Here is a 5,908-nt window from a genome sequence, read left to right on the forward strand (position 1 = left end):
GTTTAAAGGCTATAAAGGCTTGTTATTCTGCTCGGTGTGGGAGATTTCTCATGGACTCTCTGTGGGGTTAGCTATGACCGTTATGAGGGGCACCTTGTAGCTTATCTTCCTTAACCTAATCGGCTTCATTCCCTCCTTCACAGAGAGTGATCTCAGGGATATCCTTTGTGTGATAAGCTCCATCTCCGGTCTTAGTCTGGAGAAGTTGAAAGGTCTGGAGGCACAGATGGTAAGAGTGGATTACAGACCAGGCTCTCTCACAGCAAAGCTGGCGGAAGGTGGGACACAATAAACTACAGTGTTAGGTGGAAGTGCTTTCTCAACAGAACCTTGGCAACGCAGCCACAACCAAGATCATGACTCAGGATCTGCGTGCCTGGAAGAAGGAGGAACTGCTAAAACAACCAGACCATTGGAAGATGGAACAGTACCAGCTTTGTGTTACCAAGGTAACAGGTGGCGCTACGTCCAAACTCTCCAAAATAGCAGTCACCTGCAAATCCATTGCCAGTGTCCTCACTGTCTTAACCAGACTCAAGAAAGCCTCAGGAAATACTACAAGGGCAGCAAGTAGTATTGCCCTCCGGACCTGCGACCCAAGAAGACGAGAGCCATACACCACTGGTCAAAGCATGAAGAGAAACCGAAGATCAAGGAGCAGGCTTGGAAGGAGAAACTGTAGCTGCTCTACAAGTATGCACTCAAGGCCTGAGGTGGAAAGACAATGAAGTGCAAAACTGGCTATAAATAGAACCTTTATTATTGGTAAAATTGGAGTAGTATGCTAGCAGAAGGGAACGAAGAGGCCAAAGGGAAATATTGGCCTTTTGAGGGATATTAGGATAACAGTAAGGATAAGACCAATGGAATCAGAAAACTATGCTAAGTAGTGTGACACAAGAAACAAACTATAGAGAACACAGAAGGGTTGGAAGTGAAGTCTGAAACAAAGGATATCCCAGGTACCATGCAGAGAGTCTCAGTTCCTTCAGGATGGAGAAAAAAAAAAGCTCAGAGCAAGACTTTATCTGCAGAGTAACCAGGTTGAATTACCAACCATGTGGCTGGTGTGCGTGCTGTGTGGAGGTTCAAGCTTTAGTTAGAAAAGAAGGGGACTCAGAAACAGTGGAGGAGAACCATATACTAATGAGCGATCCTGGATCCACAGGTATCTTGGAAGCAGCTTAACTTCCAGAGATGGTCTATCCTTCTCTTCCCTATTAAAGGGCAGTAGTCCAGTCTTCCTTGAAGGTAATGAAGCTCTCATTTCCCTTGGGGTCTATCCTCGATGTCCTTTCTTTTACCCAGACCACGATTAGGTAATGAGGGGCCAACAGGGCCTGACATAGAAGAAAGTTCTGTATTGTAAAGAGATGTGAGACTAAGACATTCTACTGGGAGCCAGGAAACTCTGCAGTTGTTTGATTAAAGAACTAGCATATAAGATTGGGTGGAGAGTTTGTTGATGTGGACAAGATTGGAGAAAGGAAAGTTTACTGATTAAAATATAGAATGTGATACCAGGGCAAAGACACTAGGAGGCAATGCAAATTCCCAACCATAATGACTCCTTTGAGCATAGAAAATGAGAGTCATGCTTCAAGAGGTTGAGATGATAGAATTTCTTAGTTTACAGAAGTCAGTACAGTACGCAGGCTGGGAAACCTACTAAATGATCATGTTTCATGGGAAGGTCTAGCGCAGTGGTTCTCAACCTTTCTGATGCCACAACCCTTTAATACAGTTCCTCATGTGGTGGTGACCCCCCCATCACAAAATTATTTTCATTGCTACTTTGTAACTGCAATTTTGCTGCTGTTATGAATTGTAATGTAAATGTCTGTTATGCAGGATGGTCATATGTAACTCTTGTGAAAGAATCTTTCAACCCCTACTGGGACATGACCCACAACCAAGAACCATGGGTCTAGAGAATCCAACCCTGTTTTGTACCCATTTCCTCTGGAAGGACATGGCCATTTCTAGTTCAGATCAGAGAACGTGTGAGCACTGTATGAGTTGGCCTATGACCTTAACCCTATGAACAAGGATCTAAAAGCCTTCAGATTTCACAAGGCTCTTTCTCTCTCCCAGTAGTATAAAGGCTGTTGCACAGAAGTTTAACTGCTCATAACCGCTCAGTCAAGCAGCTTTTTGTGAGTGATCACAAAGGCACGTAGGGATCCTCAGTGGTCCAGGTGCCAGTACTTCAATTGGTATTGTTGTTGCAATTGAATCACCTGTTTTTCTGTAAGTAACCATAACAAACCCAGTTGATTCACTGTGTGGTTTTGACAGAATACTTTTTTTGATAACTCAGTGTCCCATTTTGGGGTAAGTACATGTGCCCTTACACCATATCAGAAAAGTCACATGACACTCCTCCAATGTTTGTATGACAGTATTAGGAGACAGGCCTTTAGAAAATTATTATGTCATGAAGGTGGGACACTCATAACGAGAGTAGTGCCCTTTCAATGAGCCCTGGGAAGTATGGTGGTTTGAATGAAAACGGCTCCCATTGGCTCACAGGGAGTGGCACTATTAGGAGGTGTGGCCTTGTGGGAGTAAGTGTGGGCTTGTTGGAGAAAGTATGTCACTGGGGGTATACTTTGAGGTTTCAAATGTTAAAATCAGGCTTGGTCTATCTCTCTCTCTTCCCTCTGCCTGCCGATCCAGATGTAGAACTCTCAGCTCCTTCTCCAGCACCGTGTCTACCTGTGTGCCTCCATGCTTCCTGCCACGATGCCAATGGACTAAACCTCTGAACCTGTAAACCAATCCCAATGAAATGTTGTCCTTTCTAAGAGTTACTGTGCTCATGGTGTCTCTGCAGAGCAACAGAAACCCTCACAAAGACAGGGAATTTGTTCACATCTTTCTCCATGCGAGGACTGAGTAAAAACATCTAAGGTATGGCTTTCACTAAACAGAGTCTGCCTGTCTTGATCTTGGAAGTCCAGGATAAAAAATAAATGTCTGTAAGCTACCTAACTGATGGCTGTTAGAACAGCCCAAACAGACTAACATAAACCTTTACCAAAGCCAGGAGGAATACATGATTGTGAAGGGTACCCTATCATTAAGAGATTTCACAAGGGCTGATCCCTGGCCAAGCCTGAGGGTGAAGGAGGCCAGTGAAGAACCAGATTCACTAACAACAAAGAGGTTGCCTGCTCCCCAAATAATACTGCTGAGATGGTAGCATGTCACCCTCAAAAGTCACATAATAACAGTGGATGTAATTGTCGGAATGAGTGTGACCTTGGCCAGTGGCTAAGGGACAACCTCTCAAGAGGTTACAGAGGTAGCCAGTAGAACAGGAGGGAGTTAGGGAACCCTCAAGAAGCAGAATCTACAGGATGTATATAGGGACAGAAAAAATATTTCCTTTTAGGAATGTCATCTCATGCTCCTAAATCTGGAATCTACAGGTTAATTTAGCAGGCTGAAGAGATAAAAATTTGAGTGTTTGAGTATGTAGCCAGTCTGCTGCAGAATTCCTTGATTTGGAGAGGGCAGTCTTGGCTCTTTTTAGGCCTTCTATTTGATAAGGCCTATCCACATTATGAAAGAAAAATGTCTTTAGTTTGGTTCACTGATTTTGATGCTAAACTCAGCCTACAATACCTTTATAGAAACAACCATGTTTGACGAAATACACCCAACTGACATACAAAATCATTCATCACAAGGGAGCAGCATAGACGGATATCAAACAAGAGCTCAATCCTACGTGTGCTATCAGAACCAACAGTGTATGGCTGGGAGCTAAACGAAGTTACCCCTGCAAGAAATTATGATGTCACTCAGTTTCCAAACCTGAGTCAGTTTTGAGGTCTTGGATCTTTAAAATGAAGGCGAAGAGAAGGAATCTGCGAAACCTCAGTGCACGTGCCTGATGAAGATTCCAGAAGTGTCTCCCCAGAGAGCCTATTGACATTTAATTGGGTGGTTTTACACCAGGCAAAGGGGAATGCCTCGAATTTTGAGATTCATTAGATTCAGTGTCTGAGTCCCCGGATATCTCTATGGTACTCATCACTGTAAGAATGTACAGGTGTTAGATATAACTCAATTCCGGTCCTGGAAGCTTCATTTGGTGACAAGAGATGGTGAGATGGGTCTCTGTCTCCCTTTGGCAATTTTATTTAGATAACCTTCTTATATGCATAGATTTTAGGAAGTTTCTACTGTATTAGGGGATGGAGGACACCAAGGGAAAAAGGCCCTCTAAATCAGCAGAAGCAAAGCTCATATGAACTCACAGAGACAGAAGCAGCATGAACAGGGCCTGCATGTATCTGCACCAGGTCCCCTGTGCTTATATTAGGGTTCATAGTTTATTGTTTTTATGCAATTCCCGAGTGGGCAGACGAGTGGGTTCTCTGATCCTGGTGCCTGTACCCGGGCCCTTTTCCTTCTGTTGGTTTGTCTTCTTTAATTTTGATGTGATATCTTATTGTTTTATCTTATTGTATTTTATTTTGTTATATTTAAAAATGAATGAATGACTAAAAACCTTGTCACCGAGGTAAAAGTTAACAACTGAACTATCATGTATACCTGCTGGGAGAGGGAACTCAGTTTTCTTCAATGGAGTTGTTTTAAATAATGCAAATATTAAAAAGCTACAGGTATTGGGGCATTTATGCTGCTATAGCACACATGTCTCTCTCTCCCATACACACAAATGTTCTGGGCTGCAAAAACAACAACAATAACATCTTATTACAGTTCTGGAGGCTGAAAATTCAAGATTAAGATTAAAGTACTGGTAGATTTAACATCTGGTGAGGCCCTACACAGATGTTGTTTTCTTCGTAAGTTCTCATATGACAGAAGGACAAACAAGCTTTCATACCTTTCTTTGGTCACTAATTCCATCAGGAGGGCTTTGTCCCATGACCTATCACCTCTCAAAAACCCTATATCTTAGTGCTACCATTTTGAGGTTTAGGTTTCAACAGATGAGCTATGGAGGCGCACAAACATTCAGGCCATAGCCCTAGAGGAAGTCATAAACGGAGTGTGGGCCCAGGTCCAGGAAATGGGCCTACAGGCTCCATAGTCATTTCCTCTGTCCCTGAACGTGTAATTTTAGGAAAGATATACTTGGTGGTTGGTGCAACCTCATATTAGCATGTGGGATAAGGGTTATCATTATGAGGAAGGCAAATAGAAATCTCTGAAATTGCCCCCTAAATGGTGAGTCAAAGTCAATCCTGAATCCCAAGAGGATGAGAGAAATGTGCTGCCTCAAGGTTATAGCTACACTTGATTCTCCAGACTGGCCTCATCAAAAGCCAGCGGAGCCCCAGAAAACCCAGTAAGCCAGTACGCATTCAACCAAGCCATAGTTCTAACTTGAAGCTGAGGTGGCAGATGTGGCGATCTTGCTGGAGGAGGTTAACATGGTTTGAGTTTATGATGTTTCCCTGAGGACTTGGCGAATGCATTGTTTTCTACGCCTTTAACAAAGCCCAGTCAGAACAGTTTCCACTCTCAGAGAACAAATGGCAGGATCAGGGGGTTTCTCCGGGGCTCTGCTGAATCTCCACTTTTTGTCACAATACATTCTAGAGAGATATGGACCTGTCTCTCTAACAGCACGTTGGTCTACATCACTAATTTCATGACAGTTATCATAAGCGAAACTTGATCATATGTATGCCCTCTAGTGTAGGGAAGATAGTCCTATCGTGATTTAGGAGACTATAACACTGGTAATTTTCAGGAATTAAGTGGTGAGGGGATGATCACCAATCCAAGGAACGATTGTAGCTTGAACCATGAAGAGGGAAACAAAATGCCTGGTGGGTCTGTTCCATTTATGGGGTCAGTGTATCCACCCGTGAGAACAGTGTTCAAGTCAAGGACTGGCTTGTTTTATTTTGGTTTGATCAGG

General features: G+C 43.2%; 1 pseudogene; it reads left to right on the forward strand.

The window, feature by feature from the left end:
- Positions 1-356: 356 nt before the first annotated feature.
- On the forward strand, positions 357-712 carry LOC121455947 (annotated as a pseudogene).
- The last annotated feature ends 5,196 nt before the right edge of the window (positions 713-5,908 follow it).

This window comes from Microtus oregoni, unplaced genomic scaffold (genome assembly GCF_018167655.1).
Source record: "Microtus oregoni isolate MIOR12 unplaced genomic scaffold, Mior012 000014F_ref0000157, whole genome shotgun sequence".
In the NCBI taxonomy this organism is placed as follows: domain Eukaryota; kingdom Metazoa; phylum Chordata; class Mammalia; order Rodentia; family Cricetidae; genus Microtus; species Microtus oregoni.